The sequence below is a fragment of the Symphalangus syndactylus genome, chromosome 8, assembly GCF_028878055.3.
Source record: "Symphalangus syndactylus isolate Jambi chromosome 8, NHGRI_mSymSyn1-v2.1_pri, whole genome shotgun sequence".
NCBI classification, from domain to species: domain Eukaryota; kingdom Metazoa; phylum Chordata; class Mammalia; order Primates; family Hylobatidae; genus Symphalangus; species Symphalangus syndactylus.
Genome location: NC_072430.2, coordinates 145040260 through 145054137, shown reverse-complemented (window position 1 = coordinate 145054137; position 13878 = coordinate 145040260). Strand labels below are relative to the sequence as shown.

At 52.5% G+C, this 13878-nt stretch overlaps 1 protein-coding gene across 4 annotated transcripts in view; it reads right to left on the bottom strand.

Annotated features, from left to right (window-relative positions):
* The window catches only part of GPR35 (G protein-coupled receptor 35), a 28220-nt gene extending 18175 nt beyond the window's left edge, over positions 1-10045 (bottom strand). For 3 of the 4 annotated variants that reach the window (XM_055291198.2, XM_055291199.2, XM_063645335.1), the window contains exons 1-3: positions 8526-10045; positions 7479-7704; positions 1780-2399 (exon numbers count right to left, since the gene is read on the bottom strand). The gene's annotated coding sequence lies outside the window, so the exon portion shown is untranslated. The remainder of the gene's footprint in view (positions 1-1779; positions 2400-7478; positions 7705-8525) is intronic. The other variant, XM_063645334.1, reaches the window with a different exon arrangement.
* Between the last annotated feature and the right edge of the window lie 3833 nt (positions 10046-13878).

Sequence of the window (13878 nt, the reverse complement as noted above, 5' to 3'; positions counted from 1 at the left end):
CACAAGCACTGCATACACACATGCACACTCGCATACACACAGATACACATACAAATACACACATATACATACATACACACGAGCACATACATATACACACAGACACATGTAAACATACACACATGCACATATAGAAATACACATGCACACACATAAAAACACACATCACACAAGCACTGCATACACACATGCACACTCACATATAAACACACATAGATACACATACAAATACACACATAAACATACACACAAGCACACACAAATGCATATATATGCACACATATATACATATATACACATACACATACACATCTATACACATACACATATATATAGATACTGCATACACATACATACACAGACATACACATATGCATATATATGCACACATATATACACATACAACATACACACATGCACATGTGCACATACACACACATATACCCACACTCTGATAAGCTACATCATTGGAGGGGCCTCTGGGTGGAGGGACAGGACTGTCAGCCCACATAAGCCCGAACCAGGAGCATGGTGGTGCCATGCCAACTGCACCTACCTGGTCCCTCCCTACAGGAACTCACACAGAGATGGACACCAGCCAGGAAGCACCCATGCTGGGGGATGAGCCCCCTTCCACATGGGCAAGGAGAGAACTGGGAGAGTAGAGGCCTCCTCGGGACCAGGGGCAGTCCTGTTCCATCGGCTCAGGTGGGTGCCAGTCTTTGTACCCTCAGCCCCAAATCCATGCTGCACAGGTGGGGAAACCAAGGCCTGGGGGCCAGGGGCTGGCTCAAGTCCCTGAGAAGTCTGAAGCGGGGAGAACTGGAATGGTGATGGTGAAGGTGAGGGTTAAGGTGAGGTCTGACATTGGCTGAAGAGTTGTTTGGATCAGAGGGTGCATTTGGATTAGGGATAGGATTAAGGCTAGAGGTAGAATTAGGGTGAGGACTAGAGTCAGGGTTAGGGTTTGAGCCAGGTTATGGTCAACACGAGGCTTAGGGTTAGGGTTCAGGTTAGGGTTTGAGCCAGGTTATGGTCAACATGAGGCTTAAGGTTAGGGTTAGGGTTGGAGTTGGAGTTAGGGTTAGTGTTAGGGTTTTGCCTAGGGTTAGAGTTAGGGTTAGGCTTAGGGTTAGGGTTGGAATTAGGGTTAGGGTTCGGGTCCATATGAGGCATGGTTAGGGTTAGCGTTAGGGCCCACATGAGGCATCATTAATTAGGTTTAGGGCTCGGGATAGGGTTATGGTTGTAGTTGGAGTAGTGTTATGGTTAGGATTAAGGTTTAGGTTGAGTTAGGGTTAGCGTTAGGGTTTCAGTTAGGGTTAGGGTTTGGGTCCATATGAGGCATTGTTAATTAGGTTTAGGGTTTAGGATAGGGTGGAGTTAGTGTTATGGTTAGGGTTAGGGTTAGGGTTTGAATTGAGTGAGGGTTAGGGTTAGGGTTAGGGTTTGGGTTCGAGTTAGGTTCGGGTCCGCAAGAATTTTAGGGTTATGGTCAGCATTAGGGTTGGAGTCCACATGATTTATGGTTGGGGTTAGGGTTGGGTTAGGGTTAGGGTTCCAGTCCACATGAGGTTTAAGGTTATGATTAGCATTAGGGTTGGGGTCCACATGATTTATGGTTAATTATGGCTCATTATGGTTTACTTTGTGCTCCCTCACTTTAACTATATGATGAGATTCTTCGTTCCTTTTCCTGGGCCTCTTTTACACACTTGCACTCAAATGCACACCCTCCGACACTCCCCTCTCCATCCTCATAGTGCCAGGTAGGTTTACCCGTGTCCTGCTGTCCTCTCTGCTCACTCCTCATCTTGAAGTCCTGGTCAGTGTTTCCTGTCCCCTCTCCTCCTCCTTCTGGGTGGCCTGCAGTGCCTGCTGTCCCCAAACTTCACCTTCTCTTGTTCTGCATATCTTCCGGAGCTCTTGTTTACTGAGCATCCCAGCTGGTCCCTGAGCTATCAGGCTCTGCCTCACTCCTCATCTGGGGTTAATGAAGGTCTGCACAGCTCATGTTACAGTTGAGGTTGGAGTTCCAGGAATTGCCACTGATGAGGCTGATTGCTCAGCTTCTGCAGTTGTGCAGAGCTTCTGCTGTCTGCAGCTGAGGCTGGGTTATGTCTGCGCCCCTAGGAGGTCAGAGACAGTGTCTCTGTGAGCACAGCTCCAATTGCAGAATTCCGGAGAACCATCACCAGGAGGCCCTGTGGGCTGGGATGTGGATCCCACCCAGGGCCACAGTTCTCATTCACGCTCTGACCTCCCCAGACCTGCCCTTCCCTTTCTTCCTCTGGAGAAGCCCGGATTTGATCAGCTGTTTGCCTCCTCCCGCGGCCCCGCTGGCTGCCAAGCCCTGCTGAAGAGCTGTGTGCTGGCTCAGGCCAGTCTTGCAAATTCCTCTGAAAGAGAAGTTCCCACTCACAGAGTCCATTTCCTCACACCCCCTCGGGGTCCACCTGCTGAAATTTGGATCCCACCACGGTCAGCCCACCAGAACCTCTCACTGAGGAGATGAGAGCCCCTTGGACTCCCATGTCCCTAGAGCCCAGAGCACAGCTGACAGGCAGCACCTCCATGAACCCACCAGCAGCCTTTGGCCAAGTCACTGAGTCCCTAGTCCTTTTTTTTTTTTTTTTTTGAGATGGAGTCTTGCTCTGTCGCCCAGGCTGGAGTGCAGTGGCATGATCTCTGCTCACTTCAAGCTCCGCCTCCCGGGTTCATGCCATTCTCCTGCCTTGGCCTCCCGAGTAGCTGGGACTATGGGTGCCCAACACCACACCCGGCTAATTTTTTTTTTTAGTAGAGACAGGGTTTCACTGTGCTAGCCAGGATGGTCTCGATCTCCTGACCTCATGATCCGCCTGCCTTGGCCTCCCAGTCCCTAGTCCTTTCTAAAAATTGTTTTAATAAGATGTTGAGTAGGTCTAAATGAACACCAATTCACCCACCATGAAGGTGAAGGAACAGAACTTAAGATGATCTTTGAGGCCCCCTTGCACCTTGCCCTGAAACATCCTCGTGCCAATGTCCAGAAGTAACCACAAAGCCACTTCCTCGTGTGGCCTCCGTGACACACACTTCCTCGTTTTGCTCCTTCTCTGGCCTCTCCCTTCATCTCTACTGTCCTGCATTTGGGTCCCTAAAATGTTGGGGCTCCTCAGGGTTTGGTCCTGGACTCTTCTTGTCCCATCGCACATTCTGCATCCACAGACTACTGTGTTTCCATTCATTCAACAATCGCCCCTCTGCCCTTTACCCCTAGAGCCAGCTCCAGCCCTGGCCACTGCCCTGAGCTCTGGACCTTGTAAGGAAATGCCTACCAGGTATCTCCTCCTGGATGCCTCAGAAGCACTTTAAACGCAACTTGTCCAGAACTGACCACGTCATCCAGCCCTTTCATCACTCCCCAAACTAATCTTCCTTCAAAGTTCTCCATCTCAGAGAGTGGTTCCTCTTGTTACCCAGGCCAGATATGTCAGTGTCATTTTGGAATCTTCCTCCCCTCACCCCTCCTACATCCAATCAATCATAAATAAGTTAAATATGCATATCATAAACCCTATTGCAACTAATGAAATGATAAAACAAGGAAGTATAATAGTCAATAGAAGAGATAAGTGAAATACAAAATAGTCAACTAATCCAAAAGAAGGCAGAAAAAGAGGAGGGAAAATGGGTACAAAGAACAGAGGAGATGAATAGGAAATAAATAGCAGATGGTAGGTTCAAACCCAACCATATCAACCATTACATTAAATGTGACTGAGGTAAACAATCCAGTTAAAAGACAAAGATTATTGGCCAGGCATGGTGTCTCATGCCTGTAATCTCAGAACTTTGTGAGGCCGAGATGGGTGGATCATTTGAGGTCAGGAGTTTGAGACCAGCCTAACCAACACAGGGAAATCCCCATCTCTACTAAAAATACAAAAAAAAACAAAAACAAAACCAAAAAACAGCTGGGCGTGCTGGCACGCACCTGTAATTCCAGCTACTCAGGAGGCTGAGGCATGAGAATCACTTGAACCTGGGAAGTGGAGGTTGCAGTGAGCAGAGATCATGCCACTGCACACTAGCCTGGGTGACACAGTGAGACTTCATCTCAAAAAAAAAAAAAAAAAAAAAAGCCGGGTGCGGTGGCTCATGCCTGTAACCCGAGCACTTTGGGTGGCCGAGATGGGCAGATCACGAGGTCAGGAGATCGAGACCATCCTGGCTAACACAGTGAAACCCCATCTCTATGAAAAAAACAAAAACAAACAAACAAAAATTAGCCGGGCTTGGTGGCGGGCACCTGTAGTCTCAGCTACTAGGGAGGCTGAGGCAGGAGAATGGTGTGAACCTGGGAGGCGGAGCTTGCAGTGAGCCAAGATCGTGCCACTGCACTCCAGCCTGGGCGACAGAGCAAGACTCCGTCTCAAAAAAAAAAAGACAAAGATTATCAAACTGCATTTTAAAAAGCAAGAAGTGGCCGAGCATGGTAACTCACACCTGTAATCCCAGTGCTTCGGGAGGATGAGGCAGGAGGACTGCTTGAGGCTAGGAGTGTGAGACCAGCCTGGGCAACACAGTGAGACTTCATCTCCACAAAAAGTTAAAAACAGCTGGGTGTGGTGGCTCACGCCTGTAATCCCAGCACTTCGGGAGGCTGAGGCGGGCGGATCACAAGGTCAGGAGATCGAGACCATCCTGGCTAGCACAGTGAAACCCCGTCTCTACTAAAACTGTAAAAGATTAAATTAGCTGGGCGTGGTGGCAGGCACCTGTAGTCCCAGCTACTCAAGAGGCTGAGGCAGGAGGATGGCATGAACCCAGGAGGCGGAGCTTGCAGTGAGCCAAGATCGCGCCACTGCACTCCAGCTTGGGTGACAGAGCAAGTCTCTCCAACTAAAAAAAAAAAAAAAAGTTAAAAAGTAGGCTGGGTGTAGTGGCTCACACCTGTCATCCCAGCACCTTGGGAGGCCAAGGCGTGTGGATCACTTGAGGTCAGGAGTTTGAGACCAGCCTGGCCAACATGTGAAACTCCGTCTCTACTAAAAATACAAAAATTAGCCGGGCGTTGTGGCACATGCCTGTAATCCCAGCTACTGCCTGTAGTCCCAGCTACTTGGGAGGCTGAGGCAGGAGAATCACTTGAACAGGGGAGGTGGAGGTTGCAGTGAGTCGAGATCATGCCACTGCACTCCAGCCTGGGTGACAGAGTAAGACTCTGTCTCAAAAAAAGAAAAAAAAAGTTAAAAACTTAGGCACGTGTGGTGCCACATGCCTGTAGTCCTAGCTACTTAAGAGGCTGAGATGGGAGGATTGCTTAAATCCAGGAGTTTGAGGCTGCAGTGAGCCCTGATGGTACCAGCCAGCTCATTTTCTAAGTCAAGTTTTACCCTGTACCAAAACTGGACAAAGATATTACAAGAAAAGAAAACTGCAGGCCAATATCATACAAAAATATAGACATAAAATCCCTAATAAAATATTAGCAAATCAAATCCAGCAATATATAAAACAAATAATACATCATGAAATTATGCAAGAAATAAAAGGTTTATTTTCGCATTAGAACATCAATTAATAGAATAAATGGTAAAATGTATATATTTATCTCAATGGATGCAGAAAAATATTTGACAAAATGCAACATCCATGAATGATAGAAACTCGGCAAACTAGAAGGAGAAGGGAACTTCCTCAACGTGATAAAGATCACCTACAGATAAACTACAGCAAACTTCAAGCTGGGAAATGATAAAAGACCAAACTTTCTCACTATACTCAGAAACAAAGGAAGTGGCTCTCACACTTCTATTAAAAACGGTATTGGAGGTCCTAGCCAGTGGAAATAAGGCAAGGGAAAAAATGCAGATAGGAAAGGAAGAAGCAAAACTACCTATTGTCACATGTGACATAATCATGCGTGTAGAAAATTCAGCTTGGCACAGTGGCTCAGGCCTGTAATCCCAACATTTGGGGAGGCTGAAGTGAGAAGATCGCTTGAAGATAGGAGTTCAAGACCAGCCCGAGTAACATAGCAAGACCCAATCTCTACAAAACATAAAAATTAGCCAGGCATGACGGTGCACACCTGTAGTCCTAGCTACTTGGGAAGCTGAGGTGGGAGGATCGCTTGAGCCCAGGAGTTTGAGGCTACAGTGAACTAAGACTGCATCACTGTACTCCAGCCTGGGCAACAGAGTGAGCCCCTGTTTCAATTTAAAAACAAAAAAGAGAAGAAGAAGAAAGAAGAAAGAGGAGGAGGAGGAGGAGGAGAAAGAAGAAAAAGAAAATCCTAAGGCAGAAGAAAAAGAAGAGGAGGAAGGCGGGGGGTCAGGAGAAAAAGAAAATCCTAAGGCATTTACCAGAAAAGAACAAAAGAAGCAAAAAACACTATGAATTAATAAATGCATTATCAAGGTTACAGGATACAAGACCAATATACCAAAAAATGCGTTTCTATATATTAGCAAAAAACAACTGGAAAATAAAACTAAACATACAATACCATTTACAAGCATTGGAAAACAAAGTACCTAGGCACAAGTGGGAAACGTGTATGCTTAAAGTTACAAAATATTGCTGGGAGAAATTAAAGAAGATCTAAATAAATGGACAGGGTTCAGCATAGTGGCTCAAGCCTATAATCCCAGCACTCTGGGATGCCAAGGTGGGTGGATTGTTGGAGTCCAGGAGTTCGAGACTAGCCTGGGCAACATAGCGAAACCCTGTTTCTACTAAAAAACAAAAATGCAAAAAATTAGCCAGGTGTGGTGATCTGTGCTTGTAGTCCCAGCTATTCGGGAGGCTAAGGTGGGAGAATCACCTGAGCCCAGGAGGTTAAGGCTGCAGTAAGCTGAAATCCTGCCACTGGACTTCAGCCTGGACAAACAGAGTGAGATCCTGTCTCAAAAATAAATAAATAAATAAATAAACAAATTTTTAAAAATTAAAAATAAATAAATGGATGGGTATACCATGTTCATAGATTGAAATATGTCAGTCCTCCTCATATTCATCTATGTGATCAATCCAATCAAGCATTAAGCATCATGCCCTGTTGGTTTTGCTTCCTGGGTATATGTCAACACTAGCCTATTCTCTTCTCCATCACTCCCCCACCTTAATGTCTGCAACAACTTTTTAGTTGGTCCTTTACTTCCAATTCATCCTCAAGACTTCAGCCAGAGAAAGATTTCAAACATATGTATGTTAGGCCCTGCTTTAAACTACGTAGTGGCTCCCAATTGCCCATGAGATAAGACTCATGCTCCTTAAACAACACTTAAGGCCCCTGCTTACATCTCCAGCCTCAGTTCTTGACATGTTCTCCAAGCCCACTCCCCGCACTGCAGGCACGGAGAGCTTCTTTCCATTCCCTGAGGGTGCCCAGCCCCTCTCCTGCCCTTGGCTGACCCTCAGCTGGTCAAGGAATACCCCCCATGCCACTCTCACCTGTTCTATGAACTCCATCTGAGTCAATGGATTACCTTTGTGCAGACGGTCCTCCCTAATGGATCATGCATGCCACGGGAGCAGGGGTGAAGAATGTCATGGCCACATCCACAGCTATCAGCAGTGTGCCTGCCACCCCACACATGTGCTTAGGAGGCACCAGGATGGAGGGAGAGTGGGCAGCAAGATGGTGGAAAGTGATGTGTCCATGCTTTTGATGTCCTCATAGGGCTTGGAGGAGGAGCAATGAGCCCATGTCAGCTGCAACACAAGAGACAGGCACACAATGCCACAGTGCCCAATGTCACGCCCATCCAGGCCCCAGCCCAAGCCTGGCTGCTCCACCCCTGGCAGATTCATAAAGGGACCGGGTGTCCCAGGCAGCTAAGGTGGGCCCAGTCTGAGCCTTGACCTAGGTAAGGGACACTGCACATGCCCCTGACTAAACCTGCTAAACCTGGTGCCATGTTCCCTGGGACCCCTGAGTGAGTGTTGTGGTCCCAGCCGAGATCTGAGGCAGTGCTGACTATGTGGACACTGGCTACACCTGCTGGGGATTAGACAGCAATGGCCGGGTTTGGGGGGCAGCACTAACCGGATGGCCTGCAAGCTATGGCCAGAGCCCTGCAGCCATGGTCTGAGCTCCCCAGGATGCTACAGAGAGCCGAGAGCTCCTGAGATTCCCAGGCCAGCCTGCCCACCAAAGCCTTTCCTCCAAAGCAGAAAAGACCCTTCTCCTGACGAAGCGGCCATGTCCAGGGCTTCATGTTGGGATCAAAAGGCCCCAAATTATCCCCAGGAATAAAATGATTCTTCCACTAGTTTCGAAAGGCAGCAAAACTAGCTTAAGTCTGGCAAAAATTAGGTGAAAACAAACAAGCCAAAAAACAGCAAAACCAAATAAAGACTCCAAGGGACAGCGAGCAAGGCACGACCACGAAGAAAGCACGAGCCCAGAGCTCAGGTCTGAACACCTCAGCCCGAGCCTGGCCAGCCGCATCCTGTGTCCTGCCCGGGCAGCCCCGCCCCAACCAGCCCTCTCCCCAACTACTGATCTCAGGACACAGGATCTCCACACTCACCCCAGAAGCTCTGCTGCCCCCAAGGCTGGCCCAAGCCTGGAGGACTGTGAAAGAGAAGACGGCGGAATCAGGACTGGATAGGACACGGCTCCCACCAAGGAGTCACCAACTGCCGTGCTTGGAGCTGGAAGTGACAACAGGAAGGAACCTAGGCAGGTGGTATGGGACAAAGTCCACAGGAAAGGCCAGGAAGGAGGTGCTCTCATGGGACACACCCAGTCCTGCCCGTCCAGATCTGCCAGGGCCGCCCTTTGTCCCTTCCCACCATGGTGGGGAGACGGTCTTCAGCCCACATGCCCCGCTCTGCAGGCCCACAGTACCACCAGGGATCCCAGAGCCCTGGACCCCATGGAAAGGCCAGGCCCTGCCTTCAAGCATTCTGGAGAGTTCTGGGTGCCTTGCCAGGGCTGGCGTTGGGGAGATAGGATTTTATTTTTCAGGGTGGCTCTCGTTTGCTAGGACACAGGCCACTGGGGACTCAGCATTTGTGTAAGAGATGGGCCCTTCTATGGATGACACATTTACGTCCCAAAACTCACATACTGAAGTCCTCATCCCCAAGGTGAGGAATGAAAAGGTGGGGACCTCTGGTAGGTGATGAGGTCATGAAGGCAGAGGTGTCACAAATGGGATGAGTGCCCATATAAAACGGGCCCCAGCGAGTTCCCTTGCCCTTTCACCACGTCAGGACACAGAGAGAAGGCGCTGTCTCTGGACCAGGAAGCAGGTCCTCACCAGGCACCAGGTCTTCCAGTGCCTCAATCTTGGACTTGCAGCCTCCAGAACAAAGAGCAACGCATTTCCACTGTTTATGAGCCGCCCAGGCTATGGTGCTTCGTTACAGCAGCCCAAAGGAACTCAAAGAGGGGCCCCGCCAAGGCACTCAAGCAGGTGCAATGCCAGAAGACCCAGGAAATCTTACAGGGGTGAGGAAACTCTTTGGCTTTCTCTATTTTCACGTAAACCAGCAGCCTTGCAGCAAAACAAGTGGTCAATAGGAGACTGAGTGCTTGGCAGACAGCCGACAGAGGCCAGAGAGGGCAGGAAGTGGACAGTGGCTGCCAGCTCCAGAGCACCCCTAGAGGCCCCTGGGTGACACAGGCAGGGGAGCCTCACGGAGATCCAGGAGCAGGCATGCTGGCGGTGGTGCTGATGACAAGCTTACTGATGGTCAGGCAGCGCTATCGGCTCTGAGGCTGAGAGGGGACTGAGGGTTTCTAGATGGCCTTCACCCGTAAGCAGAGCTGTGCAAGGAGCCCATCCAGGCTGGCAGCGGCCACTGCAGAGTCCACCCCAGCAGACGCTGAGACAGAAATGTCACTGGGTGGCCTGTGGCCACTGGCCCAGAAAGCAGGAAAAGCCCCACAGTGCCTCACCCCCCCTTGCCTTCCTTCTCTCCTGACACCCCAGGAGTCTCCCCCAAACTGCCAGGCCAGTGGCGCATCTCCCCGCAGGTGTTCCCAGGGTTATGGCCACACAGCCACTGCTGAGAGGGTACAGCCACTGCTGAGAGGGTGCAGCCAGCAATGAGTAAATACGCTGGCCAGCAGGTGTGAGCCAGAGCGGGAGCCCCAAGGGAAGGCCCATGGCTGGGCTGTGGGCAGCGTTCTTGGGGGCAGCCTTGTCCAGGGATGCCATGGGGTAGCCTGCCTGGGGAGGCTGAGCCAGGCAGGGCACAAAGGCCAGGCATTTCAGCCAGGTGGGAGCACCCCGGCCACCGACACTCCAGGCTTCTCCCTCACCAACTCCACCTCCTCCACCTTCCCTCCGAAATATCTTGCACCCAAATTCTATGTCTGCCTCTGCTTCTGGAGAATCCAACCCCCACTGGAGAAGAGTCACTAATTTGATTTGGAACTGGGTCACTCACGGCCCATGGGCAATGAGGACCCATCACTGGTCAGGGGAGATAGCTGGTGCCTGGCACAAGGTGGTCATCCTGTCCAGTCCAGTTGTGAAACTGGTTCCAGTGTCCAGTGGGAAAGTTGGGGAAGGGGGTGTGCTGGGGGGCCCAGCTGCTGTTTGATGAATGCACAGACATGAGGGGCCTCCAAGGAGGAAGCAAATAAGGCGCAGGTGGCTGAGGCCTCACTGAGGTGCCCTGGCTGGAGTTTGGAGAAGCTGGGCGGGGGTGCAGCACTCCCAGTTCCTGATCAACACCTAGCCAACGCCAAGGCCACATCTGGAGAACCCAGGACCATGGGCAGGGAGGAGGCAGTGTGTGGTGCCTGAAGGTTCCACTCTCCAGCCTCTTAGGAAGCTTCTGAGCCTGCAGAGATGCAGCCCACCCCTCGCTCCACCCCTGTCAGGCCCTGGCCCCCCTTGGGCGCTAGGGCCCTGACCAAATGAAGTGTCAGCAACATCCAGTGACCAGGGAGTGGGCTGCGGGCCCGGCCAGCTCGGGGCACGGGAGGAGGCTGCAGGCCCAGCCAGCTGGGGACGGGAGGCAGGAGCACTGGTAGGACTGGGTGCTGAGGCGCCTGATAGGGAAGCTCGAGACCTAACAGCAGTGTCCCGAGACACAGGGTTTGACACCCTGGCAAGGCCCCTGGAGATGGAGCAAACCTGGAGGTTCCTAGCAGCACACACAACACTTCCACTTTTGCTGGGCAGGATGGAGATGCCACAGCCGCCATGGCTGGTGGGGGGTGGGCGTAGGCGTGTGTGTGGTGGGAGCTGCCAAGCACTGGCTCCCTGGGAAGACCAACGTCACACGGCTCACCTGTGCCATGCTGGTTAACGGGGAGTGGCAGCTGCGCCGCAGGAGGCTGGCAGGAGTGGTGCCGGTGCCACAGGAGACTGGCGGGAGTGGCGGCGGTGCCACAGGAAGCTGGTGGCAGGAACCACCATCACAGGGTTGGGCTCGCCGAGGGCGGAGGGCATCAGACCTCTAAACAGCAGAGGCCAGGAGACAATCATGAACACGGCTGAAGGGCGCCAAGGGGCCTGCCTGCAGGGCTTATGGGATAGCGACAGAGCAAGGCAGGGCTGCCAGCAAGGGCCACACTCAGGTGGAGCCAGCAGAGGGGTCCAGGAGGGCTGAGGGTGATCGCTCCGATAGAGCCCCACTTGGGCCCACACTGCCCGAGTCGGTTTTCAGCCCAGGTATCTGCTGATCGAAGAGGTGGCCAGGCCTGCAAGATGAAGGACACTCCCCACATCAGCAAGTGTGTGTCACAAGGACTTCCCCGGGGACTATGTGCACCGGGAGGGAATGTCCAGGCATCTGGGAGACACTGAGCACATAGGCCCTGAGCTGACATTGGTCCCCAAGAGTCACTAGGGCTCCATGACAGTGGGACACATGACAGGCAGTTAATAATGGAGTCCTGCCCAGGACTAGCTCACATGAGCCCACAGGGCCTACAGACCCACCCAGGGCCATGTCCTGGTCTCTGAGCCTGTGACACCTGGGGAGCGACCCGGGGATTGACCCCTAGGGAGCGACCAATATCTTCGTTGCATCTTTGGGGTAGAGATGGCCATGGGAAGGCCAAGAGGGACACTGGAAGGCCAAGACTGTCCCCTCCTGCCCGGGTCCCAGGGCAGCCGTGGTATGCGGAGAGAGGGTGGTGGCCCTGCTGTCTCTCCATTTGGTTCAGTGTTGCCCTGTGGGGTGGGATTCCTGGAGGGCCACGTGGCGAATGCACGCACGGCCGAGGGGCGGCCCAGTGCAGCAGGCCCTGGAGGCCCAGGTACCCGGGGTTGGCCATCAACTGGACGAATACGTCACAGAAGATCAGAAGCTGCTCACATTCCTATGAAATTTGTATGGAATGGACATAGGCATTTGCTGTTTTTCCTGGGGCCTCTGCCGGAATACAGGACAGAAACCCAGCTGGCCGGACGCCCTGAAGAGCACTGCACTGACCCACGACCTTGACAACAGGGTGCTGATGGAGTCGGAGCAGGAGGCAGCCCGGGACAAACAACGCCAGGCCAGGGCCTTCTGCACCGGAAATGTTTAGGTTGGCTAGGGGTTAGAGGCCTGCCAGACATCCTCTCCAATTGTGTCTGGAACCTCCCATCAGAAGGAAGCACAAGGCCTCAGGGGCCTCCACAGGCTCCGGAGGGAGCGTTTTCCACACCCAGGAACATGGTTCCAGCTGGTAGACCAAATGGCCAAGGCAGCCAGGTCGAGTGGAGCCAATCCACCCTGGGGAGATCATGGGCGCCAGCCATGGCCCCTAGAGTCACAGAACCCTGCGCTTTCCAGGCCTCCTCTCAGGCGGTAGCCTGGGACACGGGAAGCAGGTCCTGGCTGTGGACTTTGGGCAGAGCTGCCCAGCAGGAGGGTGTGGCCGCCACCTTCAGGGCCTGCCTCGGGGACAGTGGCTCCTGAGCGCCCGGGGGAGGGATGCTCAACATAAGGGCCTGGCCAGCCCAGGTGGGGCCCTGCAGGCAGTGTTTGCTCCAGAACTTCGCGGGGTTCCCATTAGTCTATCCTGACATGGACACAGCCCCTGCCTTCCTGTCTTCCTTTCATAGGCACTGTCCCTGAGAAATACCCTGACCCCAACTGTCCCACCTCAACCTGCACCATCAGGCGCCCTGCACAGGACCTGTCCACCCACAGACCAAGGATCTAGGGCAGCTCTGACCCAGCTTGAGCCTCTGGCTTGGGCACTGCCCTGCGGGGTATTTCTTTGGTGAGCGGCCCCTCAGTGTTCGCCCTGAGTTCCTGCACCCCAAAAGGCGGCACCACTGGCTTCATCGGAAGTCAGCACAGAAGCCAGCGGATGAGGGAGATCTGTGGCAGGCTCTGCACGCAGGGAGATGGAGCCCCATCCTGCTGCTCAGGAATCCGTGTCTGAAGATGCCGATAACACAACTGCCATAGCCACTGCTGCTGGAGAGCCATTGAACCAGCAAGCAGAGGGGCTCATGGGGCAGGGGCCAGGGCAGTTTCCTGTGGGTGAGTCAGGAGGGTGGCTTGACGTGGCCAGGGCGTGGAGAGGGGGGACAGAGGCACAGGTCCCAGTGGGAACACAGACACCAGGACTCCAGAGACGGTCGTGATCGGGCAGCAAGGCCCAAATCAGGCTCACTGGGTGCTATGGTTTGGATTTGTGTCCCCACCCAAATCTCATGTCGAATTACAATCCCCAGTGCTGGAGGGTCCTGGTGGGAGATGACTGGATCATGGGAGCAGATATCCCCCTTGCTGTTTTGGTGATAGTGAGTTCTCCTGAGATCTGGTCGTTTAAAAGTGCACAGCACCTCCCCTTCGCTCTCTTCCTCCTTCTCCAGACACCTGCAGACTGCCTGCTTTCCCTCTGCCATGATTCTAAGTTTCCTGAGGCCTCCCCTGCCATGCTTCCTGTACAGTATTCGGAACTGAGGCAATTAAACC